The 22,084-nt window shown below is 45.5% G+C and overlaps 1 protein-coding gene across 1 annotated transcript in view; it reads right to left on the bottom strand.

The window, feature by feature from the left end:
* ARHGEF15 (Rho guanine nucleotide exchange factor 15) overlaps nt 1-17,109 on the bottom strand; it is a 100,601-nt gene extending 83,492 nt beyond the window's left edge. The window contains exon 1 of the mRNA XM_032234482.1: nt 16,865-17,109. The gene's annotated coding sequence lies outside the window, so the exon portion shown is untranslated. The remainder of the gene's footprint in view (nt 1-16,864) is intronic.
* Nucleotides 17,110-22,084: the final 4,975 nt, after the last annotated feature.

Genomic DNA, 22,084 nt, shown 5'->3' on the forward strand with positions numbered 1-22,084 from the left:
CCCCGGATGCCCTGAAGCCTCCAGAGGGTGAAAAACGGACCTACGGGGAACCTGGAAGTTCGAGAATGGTGACTTCAGGTTTGTCCGTAAGGCCAATTTTCGACCTCCGGCTTCCCTTGAAGGCTCCGGAGGTCGAAAAACGGACCTACGGACAAACTGGAAGTCACTTCCGGTTTGCTTGTAGGGCCATTTTTTGCCCTCCGGAGCCTTCAGGGAAGCCTCCGGAAGGCTGGCCAGCTGACAGGGCAGCTCATCGCGTGCCATGGGTTCACCATCACAGTTCTAGGAGAAGGGTGGGTGCTAACTTTTGACAATACCAACACACAATAAGCTTAGGACCCTCCAACAAAGAATCCCTAATATAGTGTGTGTGTGTGTGTGTGTATGTGCGTGTGTGTGTGTGTGTGTGTGTGTGTGTGAGAGAGAGAGAGAGAGAGAGAGAGAGGGAGGGAGGGAGGGAGGTGGGTTTCAAAAAATTTTCGAGCCTACTCTGTGGGTGTGGCCTCCTTTGTGGGAGTGGCTTGCCGGCCATGTGACCTGGTGGGAGTGGCTTGCCGGCCATGTGTGTTCTTTCTCTGTCTCTCTCTCTCTCTCTCCTTCCTTTTGTCTCTCTGTCCCTTTTTTCTTTTTTTCTTTCATCTCTCTCTCACTTTTTCTTTCTTTTCTTATTTCTTTCTTTCTTCCTTTCTTTCTCTTTCTCTTTCTCTCTCTGTGTGAGTCTGTCTGTCTCTGTGTGTGTGTTTGTGTCTGTGTCTGTGTGTCTTTGCCTCTCTCTCTCTCTCCCTCCCTCCCTCTGTGTCTCTCTATGCCAGTGGTGGGTTTCAAAATTTTTTGGAACCTCTTCTGTAGGTGTGGCCTGCTTTCCAGGTCCACTGGTGAATCCTCTTCTAACTGGTTTGATAGATTTGACGAACCGTTTCTACCGAATAGGTGCGAACTGGTAGGAACCCACCTCTGGTGTGTGTGCGTGCGCATGTTTGGTATTTTCAAACTGAAGCATGATAAGGAAAGCCTGCTCAATTCCCCGCCCCCCCAGTATAGAAATTCTGAAGAAGTTTACAAGCCATAGCACAAGCACTCTATTTATTGTTCATCTCTGTTCCCTATTCATCATTGTCCACTGTTTCTCTCTGAGCATCATCTTGGATTTTATGCTCTGTTTGAAGTGGCTCTGGAGTTGAATGCAAATTGAGGAATATGATTCCCACAGAAGAAGATTTCTTTTTCATCTCTCCGGCTTGGTGGAAATTGGAGGCTGAGACCCCGAAGAGAAATTGCTCCCTCCGTTTTCTTCATTATGTAGGGGAAGGGAGGGAGGAAAAGAGGAGGAGAGGGGAGGGGAAGAGAAGAAAGGGGATGAGAGGAAAGGGAAGGGAGAAAAAGAGAGAGGCAGGAAGGAAGAAGGGAAGAAAGAAAAGAAGGAAAGGGGGAGGGGAAGGAAGGGGAAAGGGAAGGAAGGGAACAAGAGGAAAGGGAAGGGAGAAAAAGAGAGAGGCAGGAAGGAAGGAGGGAATGAAAGAAAAGGAGCAGGGAAGAGAGGGGAAGGAAAGGGAGAAAGAGAGAGAAAGAAAGGAAGAAAAGAAAGAAAAAGAAAGGAAGGAAGGAAAAGAGGAAGGGAGGGGACAAGAGGGAAGGGAAGGGAGAAAAAAGAGGGGAAGGAAAGAAGGGAGGGAGGGAAAGGGAGAGGAGGGGAATGGGAGGAAAGGGAAGGGAAGGGAGAAAAAAGAAAGAGAGAGGAAGGAAGGAAAAGGGGAGGGGAAGAAAGGACAAGAGGGAAGGGAGAAAAAAGAAAGAGAAAGGAATGGAGGAAGAGAAGGAAGGAAGGAGAAGGGAGGAAAGGGAAGGGAGAAAAAAGAAAGAGAAAGGGAGGGAAGGGAAGGGAAGGGAGGAAAAAGAAAGAGAGGAAGGAAGGGAGGAAAGAAAGAAGAAAAGGAAGGAAGGGGAAGAAGGAGGGAAGGGAAGGGAGAATTTTCCAATGAGGAAAAAGGAAAGATTCATATCACAATTCCTTTCCATCACTGTCCATAATTGTCTTGTAATGGCTAATTTTAAGCAAAATGTTGCATTAAGAGGCAGGTTCCCTCTGCACTGCGGTAACATACGGCAATCAACAAAACACTCTTGGTAGAACTAGCATCAAAACCAACATTGATCTGAGATGAATTTTAAATAATAATAACAACAACAACAACACTAACAAAGCTATGCATAGCCAATATTTGAAAAGTATTGAAGGCAAAGCTGACCAAAAGCTAACTTGGAACTGGTTAAGATCAGGAGCATTGAAAAAAGAAACAGAAGGCTTTATTTTGGCAGCTCAAGAACAAGCCTTAGCCACAAACTGCATGAAGGCAAAAATTCAACATGTTACCACCAACAGCAAATGTCACCTCTGTAATGAGAAAGACGAGACAGTCGACCACTTGATCAGTGGGTGCAGCAAAATTTCACAAACTGACTACCTACAACGCCATGACTGCGTTGTTAAGATCATTCACTGGAAATTGTGCCAAAAGTTTGGATTTGAGTATAGCAAAAACCACTGGGAACATCACGTTGAGAAGGTTTTAGAGAATGAGAAAGTCAAGATCTTGTGGGACTTCAGAATTCAGACTGACAGGCACTTGGCTCACAACACACCTGACATAACATTTTACGACAGTACAGTAGATGACATTTTAAGGCACAACAGACTGCATCTTAATAGAACACACATCCCGGAGGGATTTTAGGGGTAGCTTACTCCCACAATATTTTTTTTACAGAGGATAAGTCATCTCTGTACCAAGTTTGGTTGAAATTGCTCGAGGTGTTTCAGAGTTATGCTGGAACATACATACATGCATCCTTTATGTGTATATATGTATGTATGTAAAATTAATATAATATAATATAATATAATATAATATAATATAATATAATATAATATAATAATATAATATAATATAATATAATATAATATAATATAATATAATATAATATAATATAATATAATATAATATAATATAATATAATATAATATAATATAATATAATATAATATAATATAATTAATATAATATAATATGTGGTTGTGATGTGATATGTGATATGATATATGATATGATATATACATACATACACATACACATACATATACATATGATATAACATAACATAACATTATATATAGAGATAGATAGATAGATAGATAGATAGATAGATAGATAGATAGATAGATAGATAGATAGATAGATAGATAGATAGATAGATGGATGGATGATAGTAGATATTGTATAAAATACAAAAAAGAAAAGAAAATAGGAAATTAAGGGAAGGAAAAGGAACGGGAAATGGGGGTGTAAAATATACAAGGTGGAAGAGAAAAAGAAAGAAAAGGGGACTTCCTACTTTTCCTAGCTCAGTACAAGATAAATACACTCCAACCTCAATGTTTCACTTTTACACATTAATATATAACCAGCCATTTCTATAACAGCAAATCTTTCTAATCAACAATAGCAAAATCAAAGTTTCCTTTTTTTTTTGTCCTCACAAGCAGCAATGATATCCAAATAAGAACATATTTTTCTCTTTAAATAAAATATTCAATTTAACCATTAGCCGATCTTCTGATCCTTCTCATTCTCCCGCTGCCCGACTTTTTAAAAACTTTTCTTAAGGAGATTCGAACCTAAGTTGGCCCAAAACCAAACTGGATCTCAACCTTAGAACCTTAGACCTATATCGGAAGAAAGCCATTCCATCTTGCAGAAAGAACATCCCACAGCTGAAGGATAAATGGAGAGGATCAGACAAGGTCACGCACGTCAAGTCTTTGAGACACCACAACACAAATCCCACCCTTCAGTTCCAACTTCTAAACACAATTATGTAATTTGTGATGATTTATCGCTTGTCCTCATTGTTCCCTTCTGCCTCATGAGCCCAAATCTTCTTGGAAACATCCTACATTATTTCAGAACCCAGACCAATGCTTTGGCTTGTTCCAAGATGAATTGTTGTTGTTAATTGTTTCTGAACAACAATTGGCATCCTCTGAGATTTTAGAATACAGAATAACAGTCGGAAGGGACCCTCAGCAACCTGCAGCTCTGGAGCCGCATGTGGCTCTTTCATTCCTCTGCTGCGGCTCCCTGTCGCCAGTTGTCTCCACAATTGATAGGACTTTCAGTTAGGACAGGTAGAGGAAAAAGGGCATTGGTAACACCTCTTTTCAGAGTGGGGGAGGCGTATCCAGGATGGGTTGACCTTATCCTCTCGATGATTGGACTGAGTCAGATAAGCTTTTGGTATACACCCCTGGCCCACCAGGCATCACCCAGTTATCGGCAAAGAACTTTATCCTACCCATTGTGCCATCCACTCCAGACCTTTGTTAAGGTTTCAAACTTTTTATTGAATTATAACTTGAACATATTAGTGCAACATCCATCATAACACACATTACATTACCATGTCAGGGAGGGTCTGGATACTCCTCCCCCACTATGAGGAGGCGTATCAGGTAAGTACCAATGCCCTTTCTCCATAGTGAGGGGAGGAGTATCCAGGATGGGATGTACCAAAGCTAACACGTCCCTAGGGAGGGTAACATACTGAGGTCCCATGGCTAAACTATGCCTGGTGGGGTGTGTCCCCTGCTCTATGAACCGCCTGTAATACTCTGCGACCAACGAAGCCTCCGCCGAGGCAAAGGAATCCAATTTGTAGTTCCTCACGAAGGGTGAGGGAGAAGACCACGTGGCAGCCCTACATATCTCTGTCAATGAGGCCTGCATTGCCCAGGCCGCAGTGGTGGCCGCACTTTGTGTGGAGTGTGCTGTGATGGGGCTCGGTGACTGTATGCCCTGGGACTGGTAGGCCATAGCAATGCAGGTTCTCAACCACCTGCCTATGGTGGTGGAGGTCACCTTCTTGCCCAGAGACCCCGGTTGGAATGAGACAAACAGGGCCTTGGACCTTCTATTCGGCCGGGTTCTTCTGAGGTAAATCCTCAGAGCCCTCCTTACGTCTAGGGTGTGCCCCTTCCTCTCTAGTGGGTGAGAAGGTTCTGGGCAAAAATTGGGCAAAATCAGCTCTTGCGGCCTGTGGAAGCATGAACACACCTTAGGTATGACGGAGGGGTCCAACCGCAACACCACTCTGTCCTGGTGAAATACGTAGAGGTCCTCCTTAGCGGACAGGGCCTGCAGCTCTGATATCCGTCTGGCGGATGTAATGGGCACTAGAAACACCACCTTAAGGGTTAAAAACTTTAGAGACACTGTTCGCAATGACTCAAACGGGGGCCCCGTCAGAGGGCCCAACACCTTGTGCAAGTCCCAGGAAGGGTACCTGTGTACCATGGGTGGTTTGAGGTTGGACACCCCCTTCAGGAGCTGCCTGACTAAGGGTTGGTGAGTGTCTGGGCTCTGCCGCACAGAAGCACGGATGAGATGGCCGAGACTTGTCTCCTAATCGTGTTGGGAGCTACTGTAACCCCCTGTCCAGGCCTGCCTGGACAAATTCCAGCACTAAGGGAACGGTGGCTCTCACTGGGTCCTGTCCCCAGGAGTTACACCATGTGGAAAAGGGCTGCCAGTTTGTGCGGTAAATGCGCTCCGTGGAGGGTCTTCGGGAGGCCTGGATAGTTTCTATTACCCTGGGGGAGAATCTTTCCTCCCTCAGGATGCTCCGCTCAACCGCCAAGCGGTCAACTGGAGCCATTGGGGTTCTGGGTGCTCCAGTGATCCCTGCCTGAGGGAGATCCTTTCCTGGGGAATCCTCCAAGCTCTGCCCATCGAGAGCGATTGGAGGTCTGCAAACCATGGCCTCCTGGGCCAGTAGGGAGCAATCAGCACCCCCTCCACTCCCTCCCGAAGAATTCTTTGAATGACCCTGGGAATCAGGGGCAAGGGTGGGTATGCATAGAGGATTCCCGGGGGCTCGACCCTGTGGGGAGCGGCGGAGCACTGCGGCGCCGCTCGTGCCTACGCAGCAGGGCATGCCTTTGGAAGGCTTGTGGCCTTTGTCTCCTGCTTGCCTGGCAGACTTCTTTTCTGAGTGATACTTGTCTCACTCAGAGTCCTGGGTAGCGTGCCACCCCCGGAGGGGGGCTTTTGGCAATCCTTTCGCAGCTCAGGGAGCTTCCAGCTCGCTCGCGGCTGCTGTTGTAGGGAAACAATTGAATCTTTTTTGCTTTCTTTAAATTTCTTCAGATTTATCGGAGATCCAGGATGGCAAACCATCCAGTTGAGGGACTGAGTCGATAACTGGGCGGTGCCTGGTGGACCAGGGGCGTATACCAAGAGCTTATCCGACTCAGGCCAATCAACGAGAGGATACGGTCAACCCATCCTGGATACTCCTCCCCTCACTATGCAGAAAGGATGCTGTGCTAGGAGGAGACTCTATGGTGGGGGAACCAGATTTCTGGTTGGCTCCAGAATTGAACGGGAGGGGGGGGGCGCTTCCGGTGCAGAAACCGGAAGACCAGGTGGCTGGTGCGTACACGCATGCCCGAAACTGATAATCTTCCCAGGGCGCACATGCACACTGGGGGTGCCTGCGCTCCCGTTTCAGCATTCAGTGCTGAAAAGGTTCACCAGCACTGCCCTATACCATTTCGGATAAGTGGTTGTCCAACCTCTTCTTAAAACCTCCACTGATGGAACAGCCTCAATTTCTGGAGATAAAACCCTAATTGTTCAGTGGAACAACTTGCTTCCAGAAGTTGACAACAATCAAAAAGTGATTTTCAATGCAGTTCCTACTACCGGCAATCTATCAAGGTCTACGAATCTTCAACAGGACAAGAAAGTAATTTAAAGTAAATTTCAACCATGTGTTTAAACGAGGTACTGAGCCGAAATAACTTCTCTTTCCTTTTAATGTGGCTTAGGCAGCAATAATAATTTCAACTTCAGTAAACAAAACCGAACGGCTGTTGAATCCAAAAAATGCAACCGATAAGAAGAAAGTGAAACTGATTTTTAAAAAAAACAAAAATGGATTGCACCAAGAGAGGAAGCCAATAAGAGGAGGATCCAAATTCAACAGCATCGCCATGTGACTGTTTAATTCTGTCAATTTTTTTGTCAACAACCCAAGCGGCTTAACAATGAGCATCTCTCTCTTTTCAATTGTATTGACAGAACCGACAGACAAGGCGAGCAAAATAACAAATTAAAAACAAAGGCATTTTTTTTCCACGGCCAACCAAAAATCCCTTTGGGGTCCACGATAAGGGACTGTATCCTGTTTTCCTTCCAGCAGCTGAAGGCAACTTAGATAAAGATCTGCCTTCATTGCATTCCACTCAACACGCAACAACCTTATAAGGTGGAAGAGGCTAACTTGTAATATTGCACCCGGTTTTGGTCATCGCAATATAAAAGAAAAAAATATGTGTGCAGCAGCTACCAAAAAAGCCAACACAGTTCTGGGCTGCATAAACAGAGGGATGGAATCAAGATCACGTGAAGTGTTAACAACACTTTATAAGGCCTTGGTAAGGCCACACTTGGAATATGGCATTCAGTTTTGGTCGCCACGATGTAGAAAAGATATGGAGACTCTAGAAAGAGTGCAGAGAAGAGCAACAAGGATGATTAGGGGACTGGAGGCTAAAACTTATGAAGAACGGTTGCAGGAACTGGATATGTCTAGTTTAATAGAAAGAAGGACTAGGGGAGACATGATAGCATTGTTCCAATATCTCAGGGGTTGCCACAAAGAAGAGGGAGTCAAACGATTCTCCAAGGCACCTGAGGGCAGAACAAGAAGCAATGGGTGGAAACTAATCAAGGAGAGAAGCAACTTAGAACTGAGGAGAAATTTCCTGACAGTGAGAACAATTAATCAGTGGAACAGCTTGCCTCCGGAAGTCGTGAATGCCCCAACACTGGAAGTCTTTAAGAAGATGTTGGATAGCCATTTGTCTGAAACGGTATGTTTCCTGCCTAGTCAGGGGGTTGGACTAGAAGACCTCCAAGGTCCCTTCCAACTCTGGTATTGTATTGTATTGTATGTTGAGATTCTAGAAAGAGTGGAGAGAAGAGTAACAAAACGGATGAGGATGCGGAAGGCTAAACCATACAAAGAACAATTGCAGGAATTGGGGTGACTAAGATGCTGAGCTTGTCAATCAGAAGCTTGGCAGTTCATCGGCTTGAATCCCTAGGGCCGCGTAACGGAGTGAGCTCCCGTTACTTGTCCCAGCTTCTCCCAACGTAGCAGTTCGAAAGCATGTAAAAAATGTAAGTAGAAAAAATAGGGATCACTTTGGTGGGAAGGAAACAGTGTTCTGTGCTCCTTCGGCGTTTAGTCATGCGGGCCACATGATCATGGAGATGCCTTCGGACAGCGCTGGCTCTTCGGCATTGAAATGAAGATGATCACTGCCCCCTAGAGACGGAAAGGACTAGCACGCATGTGCGGGGGATTCTTTATCTTTACCTTTTAGATTAACGCAAAGAAGGACTGTGGTGACATGCAGTTTTCCAATATCTTAGGGCTGCCACAAAGAAGAGCGGGTCAACTATTCTCTAAAGCCTCTGAAGGCAGGAAAAGAAGCAATGGATGGAAACTAATCAAGGAAGAAACTAATCACAGAAGAGGGAGTCAAACTATTCTCCAAGGCACCTGAGGGTAGGACAAGAAGCAATGGGTGGAAACTAATCAAGGAGAGAAGCAACTTAGAACTGGGGAGAAATTTCCTGACAGTGAGAACAATGAATCAGTGGAACGACTTGCCTCCAGAAGTTGTGAATGCCCCAACACTGGAAGTTTTAAAGAAGATGTTGTATAACCATTTGTCAGAAGTGGTGTAGGGTTTCCCGCCTAGGCAGGGGGTTGGACTAGAAGACCTCCAACTCTTCTATTCTATTCTATTCTAAGGAGAGAAGCAATTTAGAACTAAGGAGAAATTTCCTGACAGTGAGAACAATTAACCAGTGGAACTGCTTGCCTCTAGAAATTTTGGATGCTCCATCACTAGAGACTTTGAAAAAGAGATTGTGCAGCCACTTGTCTGAAATAGTATATTGCACGGGTGTCAAATTCAGATTGTCACTGCAGCATCACATGACATATTGGGACTTTCCCCCCCTTCGCTAAACAGGGTGTGGGCGTGGCCAGTGCGTGCCACATCCAGCCCGTGGGCGGGGAGTTTGACAGTCCTGGTGTAGTGTTTCTTTCTCAGCATGAGGCTCTTCTCCAGGGAGTCCTTCCTTCTCATTAGGTGGCCAAAGTATTTGAGTTTCCTCTTCAGGATCTGGCCTTCTAAAGAGCAGTCAGGGTTGATCTCCTCTAGGACTGACCAGTTGGATCACCTTGCACTCCAAGGGACTCGCAGGAGTCTTCTCCAGCACCAGAGTTTCAAAGGCCTCCATTCTTTGGCGTTCAGCCTTTCGTAGGGTCCAACCTTCACAGCCATCCATTGCAACTGGGAAAGATTTCGATACACTTCCTCTTCACCAAACCAAATGCATCCAAAGACGGATCTGACTGTTCTCCCACTGTAGTCTATTTCGCTATCTTCCCTGCCCCAAATGACTGTTTCCTCCGTCATCCCGGTTTGCTTCAGGCTTCATGACATCCTCCGGTTCTGAAGTTGACCCAACTCAGCCTTCGATCTCCTTGCAAATCAGGCTGATCTCTCACCCCCCGAGCTTTTTTCCTTCTTCTCCACCCCAAACCAAAAAAGGCCACTTCGACGGCGCATGAAACCCGTCCTCCAGGCATACACGTTCTGTGCTAGAGGAAGAGACTTGCAACAGCTTGTCCAGAACCTTTCGCAAACAACGTCACCTGGAGTGTGTCTACTGGCGTTCCTTGGCAGAAAGGCCATGCACGAGAAGTAGCAAGCTGTAAAGTTGTGAAACGATGCAAATGAGTTTCAGCAAATGAGCTTCAGGAACCCCGAGCGTTGGCTGTCAACTAGACGAGCAACAAATGAATTTCGCAAGGACCCCCCAGCTCATTTCACGACTTAAAATAAAGGTAAAGGTTCCCCTCACACATGTGTGCTAGTCGATCCCGACTCTAGGGGGCGGTGCTTATCTACATTTCAAAGCCAAAAAGTCAGCATTGTCCGAAGATGTCTCCAGTGGTCATGTGGCTGGCATGACTAAACGCCGAAGGCGCACGGAGCGCTGTTACCTTCCCCCAGTGGTGGGAAGTGGTGGTTAAATGCAGCACTGCAGGCTACTTCAGCTGACTGCAGTTCTGCAGTTCGGCTGTTCAAATCTCACCGGCTCAAGGTTGACTCAGCCTTCCATCCTTCCGAGGTGGGTAAAATGAAGACCCGGATTGTTGGGGGCGATATGCTGACTCTGTAAACCGCTTAGAGGGGGCTGAAAGCCCTATGAAGCGGTATATAAGTCTAACTGCTATTGTTATTGCTATAATTTAACAACCAGTTCTCTGCCCTAATGATTTCTTCCAACAACCAGTTCACCAAACTGCTCAGAAAGTTAACAACCGGTTCTCCCCGAACTGGTGCGAACTGGCTGAATCCCACCACTGCTTTCCCCCAAAAGGTGGCTCCGATTTTTCTACTTGCATCTCCACGGGCTTTTGAACTTTTAGATTGGCAGAAGCTGGGACAAGTAAAGGTTTAAAGGTTTATTAAAATTTGTATGCCGCCCACTCCCATCGGGACTCTGTAACGAGAGCTCACTCCATTACGCAGCGCTAGGGATTCGAACCGCCGAACTGCTGACCTTTCTGATCGACAAGCTCAGCATCTTAGCCACTGAGCCACTGCGTCCCTTTCTCTTTGCTCTTTACTGGCCCCCCCTAATTTTATTTTCTCTTAAGTATCTCCACTGGTGCTGTGGAAAGAAAAAGTTTTGGGAGTTTCCTTAAGGCAACTAATTGAGAGTTGAATTAAAAAGCAAAACAATAGTAATAATTACATGCAGACCTGCCCAACATCCCATTATTCTCTTGCAGGTGAAACCATGTTACACGAAGTGCTGAAAGAGATTGATAACAGGGAACAAAGGACATGAAAAGGAGAAAATAAATAAAGGATTTAAATTCTAATTTAAGGAGCTGAAACCTTCTAGGCTAGGCAAGCAAAACAGACAATCAGTTGAGGGTTTCTCAACCTGGGCCACTTTAACTGTTTGAACTTCAACTCCCAGAATCCTCCTGCCAAAGGGGAATTCTGGGAGTTGAAGTCTTTACAGTTCAAAGTGGCCAAGGTTGAAAAATACTACAATCCATCATGGATTCCAAGATATATTGTGAGAATTACCATATTTTTCGGAGTATAAGACAATTTCCCTCAAAAAAGAGGCTGGAAATCTGGATGCATCTTATACACTGAATACAGCATTTTTGTGCCTCCGGAAACACTGCCCCCTTCACCAAAATGGCATGCAGAGCCTGTAGGAGGTTTTCAGAGAGCTCCTGGGGGCTGGGGAAGGCAGAAATGAGTGAAAAATGGGCCATTTTGTGCTCAACTTTGCCCCCAGCCACCAGGAGCACTCTGTAAGCCCCCTAAAGGCTATGCATGCAATTTGTTTGACAAAAAATGAGCCCGATTTTGTGAAAAACTGATTATTTTTGCTCATTTTGGGGCCTCCTCCACTCCCCAGGAGCACTCTACAAGCCCCCTAAAGGCTATTCATGCCTTTTGGGGAGGGGGGGGGAAACAGGCCCGTTTTCACGAAAAAAAAAGGGGCTGTTTTGGGGAGGTTTGCAGAGTGCAAAAACTTTTTTTTTTAATTTGCCTCTTCAAAACCTTGGTGCATCTTATACTCCAGTGCGTCTTATACTCCGAAAAATATGGTAGTCTCTTTTAATCACACCTACTCAAGAGTTTTTCGAAATAGGATTTGCCTTCCTCAGTTTCCAAGCAAGGACTTGCACTGATGCAATAATAGATTGCCAAGGAGTCACTCTAGATCAATGGTCGCCAACTGGTGGTGTGTGGACCACTGGCGGTCCGTGAGAAAATTTTGGTGGCCTGCAGAAAAAATATTTGTATTTTTTCATATTGCACTAAATACCATTCGTCCTTTTTTAAAAAAAAATCATATTAGTGGTCCGCAGGATTTAAAATTATGAATTTAGTAGTCCCTGAGGTCCGAAAGGTTGGTGACCCCTGGTCTAGATGGCTTCTGGGGTCCTTTTAAACTATAGACATACCTCACTAAGTCGCAATTTATTTAACAAAGGGTTCTCGTGTGTGAGCCTGTGACCCAACTGAATGTAAAAATTATAGAAGATCTGAGTTATAAAAACAGAATTCTTAATTGACAATGGCAGTAGCCTACAAGGAAAATATGTATAAAATATGCCATAGGTGGCACCTTCCCGCAGCGAGATTGGCTAAAATGTACCCAAATACATCACCAGGATGTTGAAACTGTAGACAAGATCAGGGAACATACTGCCACATGTGATGGTTGTGCCGAAAAGTTAAACAATATTGGAATAGAATAAGAAAATGGCTTGAAGAGATAACTAGACAGCAAATAGATATGAAACTGGAACTATTTTTATTGGGAATACCTACAAGGAAATACGATAATATTTAATTTTACACATTGTAATGGTAGCGAAAACAATATTTGCACAAAACTGAACATACCGACAGAGGAAAATGTGATAAGGAAAGTTTTAGAGTGTGCAGAGATGGACAGACTCATAAAAGAAATAAAAGAAAGGAGGAAACAGACTATTATATGGTATGGAACGAGTGGTACAAATGGTTAGAGCAGGGGTGAGCAAACTGCGGCTCTGGAGCCGCATGTGGCTCTTTCCTCCCTCTGCTGTGGCTCCGTCACTGGTCGACACCACAGTTTTGAGAGGAGCTTCCGGTGGGGGAGGGGAGAGAAGCACAGTGCGCCAGAAGAAGACTCTATGGCAAGAGGAGGGTTTTCCAGTTGTCTCTACAATTGATAGGGCTTTCGGTTATGACAGATAGAGGAAAAAGTACGCCGTGCTAGGAGGAGACTCTATGGTGGGGGAACTGAACTTCTGGTCAGCTCCAGAATTGAACAGGGGGCTTCCAGTTAGGACCTTTGTGGTTCCCAGTGTTTTCTTTTCTGTGAGAAACGGGTCCAAATGGCTCTTTGAGTGTTCACATTTGCCGACCCCTGGGTTAGAGGATAGATGTAAAGCTTAAGGAAAGACTAAATGAAGAAGACACGGGAATTAGAAATTAGCAATGTATATGTAGAGATGAATAAACATGTATAAATGGAAAAGAAACACAATGAAGGATTGTAATTTAAGGAAGATAGATAGATAGATAGATAGATAGATAGATAGATAGATAGATAGATAGATAGATAGATAGATAGATAGATACAGAGAGAGATAGAGAAAGAGATATATTAGTATTATATCTATAGACAAAGAGAAATTGAAAAGGGGAGGGGGAGAAATGCATAGACAATGGATGTATACCGATGTGGAAATGTTGGATAGAAGGAAATTGTAAAAATAAAAATTCTTTTTACAAAACTGTTTAATAAAAATATTTTTTAATAAAAAATCAGAAAGATCTACCAGATGACAGTAAAGAAATTTTTAAAAAAAAAAAACCAACTCTTTGCTGACCTCTACCGATAATTTGGATTTTTGCAGCCCTGGATTTTTAAACGAACATCTATTTGTACTCTAGAGAATTTGTTTCCAAGATACAACACAGTAAAATCAAATGCATCGTCGGATCCTGGCTTAGTACCGCATGCAAACTCAGTGCTTCCCGATCCAGTCAACAAACCACCCTTCAAATAAACTAAAATAATCCAACTTAGCAACCAGACCACCAAGATATTCTTGTGAGCCCCAGAACGAAGCTGTCTGTGGTTTCTCTGCACTACTGTTTATTTTCTTTTGGCCCACTGCCTCTCGCTGCACTGACACCACATCACACAAACACTCCATCCTAGATAAACCTTGTTCCGGAGTCAAATCCCAGGGAATTGTCCCAAGGAAACCCTCAAGAAGAAGCAGCTCGGCTCTCTCGTGCCAACGCAAATCCGGGTCTCTGCTAGAAATGTTCAATCAATCAATCCAACCGATCCAGGTTTTCCCACCACCGACAGAACACTGGAACAATACAGACTTCAACAGATAATTAGAACTGTAGAAAAAACAATTGCTACCAACCTGCCTTCCACTGAGGATCTGTATACTGCATGAATCAAAAAGAGGGCTGTGAAAATATCCACAGACCCCTCACATCCTGGACATCAACTGTTTCAACTTCTATCCTCAAGACGCCGTTTTAGAGCATTGCACACCAGAACAATTAGACACGAGGGCAGCTTTTTCCTGGATGCCATCACCATGCTAAACAACTAATTCCCACCCTAATGTCAAATTAGTTACTAAGACTGTATTACTATTATTCTTCTCTTCCTTCCTAGTACCTATCTCTTCCCACTATAACCACGTTGCTTGCATCTTTACAACTTATATTGTTTTATTTTTGTTCCTAGTGCAAATTGATTCCTTAATAGTACTGTTGTTAGTTGCAAAGTCGTGTCCAACCCATCGCGACCCCATGGAGAACGTTCCTCCAGGCCTTCCTGTCCTCTACCATCCTCTGGAGTCCATTGAAGCTCACGCTGGCTGCTTCGGTGACTCCATCCAGCCACCTCATTCTCTCTCGTCCCCTTCTTCTTTTGCCCTCAAACTTTCCCAGCATGAGGCTCTTCTCCAGGGAGTCCTTCCTTCTCATTAGGTGGCCAAAGTATTTGAGTTTCCTCTTAAGGATCTGGCCTTCTAAAGAGAAGTCAGGGTTGATCTCCTCTAGGACTGGCCGGTTTGACCGCCTTGCAGTCCAAGGGACTCGCAGGTGTCTTCTCCAGCACCAGAGTTCAAAGGCCTCAATTCTTTGGCTCTCAGTCTTTCTTATGGTCCAACTTTCACAGCCATCCATTGCAACTGGGAAAACTATACTGTAGCTTTAACTATGCACACTTTTGTTGGCAGTGTGATGTCTCTGCTTTTTAATGTGCTGTCTAGATTTGCCATAGCTTTCCTCCCCAGGAGCAAGCGTCCTTTAATTTCTTGCCCAATAAGTGCCAAATAATTTAATAAGACTGTATTGCTATTATTCTTCTCTTTCTTCCTAGTAGCTATCTCTTCCCACTTTATGACTATAACCATGTTGCTTGTATCTTGTACCATTTATATTGTTTTATTTCTTTCCTAGTACGAACGGATTGCTTATTAGTAACCTATGACTATCGCTTACGATTCTTTACCTTACGGTTCTTGATGAATGTATTTTGTTTTTCTTTTATATACGCTGAGAGCCTGTGCACCAAAGACAAATTCCTTGTGTGTCCAATCACATTTGGCCAAGAAAGAATAAATAATTCTATACTCTAGAAAGAACATGTGGAAAGTTATCACCCAGCCGTCTTCCCAGAGAAATGAAATATCCTAGGAAATGTTGATATTATAATATTATATTTCCCTGGATGTGAAAGGGAGAAACGTTTTAAGGAGAAACTTCCTGCAGCTTCCTGCCTCCCCCCCCCTTTTTTTTAATGGGCCATTAAGAAGGCCAAGCTTCCCTTTACATAACAAAGAGTTCTCCACTTCAGCTCCAGGGGGATGGGATTAAGGCATGATAATATTGGCACTTTCCCTGGATATGAAAGGGAGAAACGTTTTAAAGAGAAACTTCCTGCAGCTTCCTGCCTCCCCCCCCTTTTGTTAATGGGCCATTAAGAAGGCCAAGCTTTCCCTTTACATAACAAAGAGTTCTCCACTTCAGCTCCAGGGGGATGGGATTAAGGCATGATAATATTGGCACTTTACCCAACTCACCACATGGCATCTGAGAGCTCAACCAAGCCTGGATTCAAAACGCAGCCTAGAGAGTTTCCCCTGTATGGCCTCATGGGAGTCTGACAACTAATCAGAATACAAGCTCAAGATCAAAGGCCAGAGAGGGCATAAAACCAGGGACTCAGCATCTCAGTCCTTCTCTTCTTCTCCACTAACATTGAAGCATGTGATCACCTTTTCTGTTCAGGACTCAAGCCATGTGGTCCTGTCCACCATTAAAACCATCTTTCCAAGCAGCCTCCATGTCTTCAGTGTCTTTTTTCCCCCCACTTGGAGCTGAACCCAGAAGGACATTTCTTTCATCAAACAGAAGGGGATCTTGGAGGTCTTCTCGTCCAACAGGAATCCCAACAACAGGATGCAATTGCATTTTTCATTTTATTTTTAAAGGATTTATGAAAAAGGTTGTTTCCAAGAAGCTAAAACCAATTTTCTTGGCTTCCCTAAAGCCTTGCTCACCACTTTCCCCAGCCAAAACCGGGGGTGGGGGGAAAGGCTGCCTTGAAATTCAACAGATGGTGCGTCCCTAGGGACCCCTCCTCAAGACTGGCAAAAAAAAGGACGGGTTTGGAAATGCCAGGCTGATGAATGGGACCGCATCCGCTTTGATAGCCCACCCCTCAAAAAGAGACTTCTCTGGATGCCACGCGGTTCCTTTTCACCCACCCGCTCAGCGTCTCTCGTTCCCGGGGCGTTTCTGCTCCAGGAATGCTAAGTAAGCCGTTCGCCTTCACACAACCGGAAGAAACTCCCGAACCCACGACTCGGGGGTTTCGCGAGTCGTCTGAAGCCGGCTCGGCTAAGCGAGGCCTGACCCGATCCAGACGTTCCCGAAGCCTGGTTGGGCAGAGATTTAGCCAAAGCCGCTTCTGGATCCAAGATTCCCGATTTCCCCCTCCAGGCGCTCTGCACATGTTCGAGGCAAGGCTAGCAGCGTCCCCCGGGCTCAACCTCCCCCGATTCCCCGCGTCGATCGGGGGAAGGGCGGCGCGTCCTTCCTCCGTCCTTCCTCCCGGGAAGCCCAACGGTGCAGCGATTTCCCCCCCGCAACCCACCTGGACGTTCATCCGGAGCCTCCGCCGAGCCTCACGATATCCAGGCAAGCGGACGGACCATAGAAGCCCCTTTGGGAACCGGAGCAGGCAGCGGAGATTCTCCGAGAGCCGATCCCGGCTGGGATTGGGGTTTTTTGGGGGGGTCGTTTCACCCGCCGCGGTGGCCGCCGAGCCCAGCCGTTCTTTGTCCCGCCCGGCTCATGCCGCCAAGCCGATCCCCTCCGCCGCCGCTGCGGTCGCCACCGGCTGCTGCTCCTGCCGCCGCCTCTCCAGCGCAGTTGACTCAGAGATCCGCCCCCGTGCAGGCGCCCCCGCCCTGATCTGGCCCGGGGCTGGTCCCTGCGGAGGAGGAGGAGGAGGAGGAGGAAGAGGAGGGAAGGCGCCGGCGAGCGAAGCCTGGCAGAAGCTTCCTCCGTGGGCAGCCGCCGTCCGGTCGCCTCTGATTCCTTAGCGAAGGGTGATTGTGGCCAAGCTGAAAGCGCCAGGATTTCCGGATGATTGATTGATGGGTGGATGAATTGATGGATTGATTCTTGGATCATGGATGAGGGATTCGTGGATGGGCGCATGGATTGCCATCCAGCCGGTGTCCGCCCTGAGGAGCCACATGGATATTGTAGTCTCTCTCTCTCTCTCTCTCTCTCACACACACACACACACACACACACACAAACACACACAAAGGAGGACCTAATAATGGATTCATAGATTCAACATCGGTGTCCACCCAGAGGAGCCACATGGATATTGTAGTCTCTGTCTGTCTGTCTGTCTGTCTGTCTGTCTGTCTGTCTGTCTCTCTCTCTCTCTCTCTCTCTCTCTCTCACACACACACACACACACACACACACACACACACACACACACAAAGGAGGACCTAATAATGGATTCATAGATTCAGCACCGGTGTCCACCCTGAGGAGCCACATGGATATTGTAGTCTCTGTCTGTCTGTCTGTCTGTCTGTCTCTCTCTCTCTCTCTCACACACACACACACAAAGGAGGACCTAATAATGGATTTATAGATTGAACACCGGTGTCCACCCTGAGGAGCCACTTTCTTTCTTTCTTTCTTTCTTTCTTTCTTTCTTTCTTTCTTTCTTTCTTTCTTTCTTTCTTTCTTTCTCTCTCTCTCCTCTCTCTCTCTCTCTCTCTCACACACACACATACACACACACAATGCAATGAATGTACGACACCCCTTCTGTGCGCCCCCGCCCCCCTGTGCATGCACGCATGACCCCCCTCCACCTCCCCCCCCTGTGAATGTGCACACAATCCCCCCACTGCACTCTGTTTTGGGCCTAACAGGCCTCCCTGCAGCCTTCCGGGACAAAAAACGGGGTATGGGGGGAAGCGCCACACACACCCCGCGTTCCCCCCCCCCCACATGCCCCTGCGACTGCCATTCCCCCCGCATATGCATTCACTTATCCCACATGCGTCTCGCATGCGTGGCACAGACCCAAAAATCAGCTGGCTGGCATGTGTGGCAAAGCAGAGCTGGGGTGACCGTTCGCCATTATGGGCCTAGTAGCCGTATTCCCACTATGGATCTGGATTGTTCTGGGGGGAAAAATCTGGATACTCACTAGATGGCAACCAAAATTTGGATATTTTCTGTATCACTGCTGCCATCTGCTGGTCCTTTTTACCCTTGCAACCCAGATGTGTGAGTTTTAATCAGGATGCCTCCTCCTAACCCCAAAGCCCTTTTCACAGCATCAGGAATCCACATCACATATTAACCCATTTCCACTTGGCTGTTCGATTTGACTTCTGTGCTTGTTCCGTGATTCTTCCAGCTTTTGATCTTTTCATGGTCGTCTGCAATATGTCCTGTTTTACTCGCGCGGGCATCTTGCCCACCAGTCTGCTACCCGGTGCCAACTCGACACTTGGCACCATTGCTGGGCTTGGCACCGCAAAAGCATCTTTCACTACCCTGGCAGCTGGCCATCCTTCCTTCCTTAAAACGTGTGCTTTTGGGTGGGTGCCAAGGCATGAAATGTTCATCACACACACCCCTGTGTTGTTGGTCTTTTGTAGGTCGGATTTGAGTGCAGTTGGCAGTTTCTGCCTCCCAGATAGAAATCTTCTATCCATTTATGTCTGTTCATCCAGCCGGCCACGTTGTGTCCCAGCCTGGGGCCCTGCAAAGAGAATTTCCCAGGTAAACATTCTTGGCAGTGGTGGGATTCCAATAATTTAACAATCAGTTCTCTGCCCTAATGACTGGGTGGGCATGGCCATGGCGTGGCCGGGGGGGGGGGGGGGACGACTCCTGGAAGGGGTGAGGCCAGCCAGCAATTTAACAACCAGTTCGCCCAAATTGACCCAAATCAGCCCGAATTGGCTGAATCTCACCACTGATTCTTGGGAAGACGATCAGGATGATTAATTGTGAACTTAATTCCTGCAGAAGGAGAATTAAGCAGGATAATCAGAAAAAGCTGACGAAATAAAATATTCTGGTAGAAGGGAATATTTGTAGCGCAGAGTTGAAGTGAATGGCCCTTGATACATTTTGAGCTTGGTGGTTTTCTTGCAGAGGCTTCATTACCCAACGGTAACATGCACTGATGATGTTACCTAGTTGGGTAATGAAACGTCTGCAAGAAAACAGCTGAGTTCAGAGAGCACCAAGGACCCCACAGCTAAAATAGTTAGCTCCCTAATTAAGTCGTTCCCTAATAAAGGAACTACCAAAGAGAAAAGCACATGCCACCAACATTGGCAAGGAAAACCACTTGTACATATATAGAGAGAGCAAATCCCACACCCTTTTAGCACTGATGATATTACCATGTTGGGTAATTGAATGTCTTCAAGAAAACAGCCAAGCTCAGGGACCACCACAGAAAATGTTGCATGGAAACTAAGGCGGGGAGGGACAAAAATGGTTGAAAATACCTTGGTTTGCAAGAAGAATAGATCTTTCACTACAAGAGGAAGTCAAACGGGGTAACTCACCCCAAAAGCAGTAAGAAAAGCTAAAGCTTGAATATTTGGGTGACAAGTTGGACATCGTTGGAGACATCAAACAAAAGGAGGTCGGCATACTGACCATCTCTGGTAGCACAAGCAGTTCAAGAATTCAGACAAGCACAAACCTGACAGGCACTCCTGATGAACTGATGATGTCCACGGGGGTCATGAATTTGAGGAGCAACCAAACAATTAAACAAGGACAGAAATCTAATTGCACACCAAGGCTGAAATCGTCTCCCTTCAACTAACACATAATGCAGGCCTAGAAACCAGGAGATGGTGAGTTCTAGGCCTCCCTTGGACATGAAGGCTGGCTGGGTGACTTTGGGCAAGCCCTTCTCTCTTGGTCCAAGCCACCTTACAGGTTTCTTGGGTGGGGAAAATAGGACAGTATTAGGTATGTTTGCCACAATGGATGGATGGATATTGATTGATTGATAACTATTGCTAGCTAGATAGATATTGATAGCTGTTGATAATTAGATATAGATAGATAAATGATACATAGATAGATGTTGATTGATAGATAGATATTAATAGATAGCCAGATATTGATTGATAATTGATATATATTGATTGATAGCGGTTGATAGACAGATAGATATAGATAGATAGATAGATAGATAGATAGATAGATAGATAGATAAATAGATAAATAGATAAATAGATAGAGATAGATAGATAGATAGATAGACAGACAGACAGACAGACAGACAGACAGACAGACAGATAGATAGATAGATAGATGATAGATAGATAGAGATAATGGTGATAGATATAGATAGATAGATAGATAGATAGATAGATAGATAGATAGATAGATAGATGTGAGATTGATAGATTGATGATAGATTGATAGATATAGGTAGGTAGGTAGGTAGGTAGGTAGGTAGGTAGATGTAGATATTGGTTATTGATAGATAGATAGATAGATAGATAGATAGATAGATGATAGATAGATGATGATGATGATAGATAGATAGATAGATAGATAGATAGATAGATAGATAGGTATAGATATAGATATAAATATAGATAGATATAGGGAGGGAGGGGGAGAGAGGGACAGAGAGAGAGAGAAAAATTGATTTTAGGATTAAAACTGAATAATGTGGGAGATATGTGCCTAGCATATATAAAAATAAAAATAAAACCCCATAGAATAGTACTTACTCTTAACACCGAATGTTTTAATATGTCTTCAAAGACTTACAGAGCAATTTATTCACAACCATTTACACAAAAGAAAATCTCCAAATCTCTCTTTGGTCTTGGGTTCCAAGTATTTGCAAATGTCTTCTAGGATGGTAAAAGAATTGCAGAGAGCGGAACATACAGCATCTCAACCATGAGTGGTGATGAGGTCAAATACTCCATCAAGTCAGGCTCTGCTTAACTACATTAAAAAAAAAATTAAACTTCTTTGTCACTTATTTTCCCATAAGATGACTCTGGTCAGCTAATAAGGCCTAAGTAAAAAATACCGTATTTTTCGGACTATAAGGCGCACCGGAGGATAAGACGAACCTAGATTTCAAAGAGGAAAACAAGAAAAAAAGTTTTTGGCCTCTCGTGTGTCTGGTTTTTGCCCTCCCAGCCCCCCAGGAGGACTCTACAGGCCTCCCACACCCTTTGTGCATCTCTTTTTTTGCGAAAAACAGGCCCGTTTTTGGCCTCCCGAACCAGGGGTGACATCAACTTACCTTCGCTACTGGTTCGCAAATGTGCACACACCTCGGCACAAGCGCAGAGCGTCAAAAACAAGACGTGAAGATGTCCAGGCGGGTGGGCGGAGCCTCCCGCCGCCATCGCTACTGGTTCGCCTGAACCGGATAGAACCGGCTGAATTGCACCACTGTTCCGAAGCCCCCACGCATCTCATTTTCCCCCTCCCCAGCTCCCAGGAGCACTCTGCAGGCCTCCCAAACCCTCTGGATGTTCCATTTTTGGAGAAAACTGTTTTTGGCGAAAACTGGACACTGTGTGTGTGTGTATGTGTGTTTTGGGCAAGCTGATATAAGGTCTCTTGCTGGAGCAGGGGTGTTGGATTAGGTGACCTCCGAGGTCCCGTCTAGCCCTGGAATGCTGTGCTGTTTCAAAGCATCTTCTGAAGCTGCCTCTAATGCCAGGGTTTGTCATCCTTCCTTCCTCTCCTTTTTCTCCTGGGAGCCAAAAGGGGGCGCCCTGCCCCTGTCTTCAGGCTAGCAAGCCTCCCTAAAGCCTCTGGG

Source organism: Thamnophis elegans, chromosome Z (assembly GCF_009769535.1).
Source record: "Thamnophis elegans isolate rThaEle1 chromosome Z, rThaEle1.pri, whole genome shotgun sequence".
Classification (NCBI taxonomy): domain Eukaryota; kingdom Metazoa; phylum Chordata; class Lepidosauria; order Squamata; family Colubridae; genus Thamnophis; species Thamnophis elegans.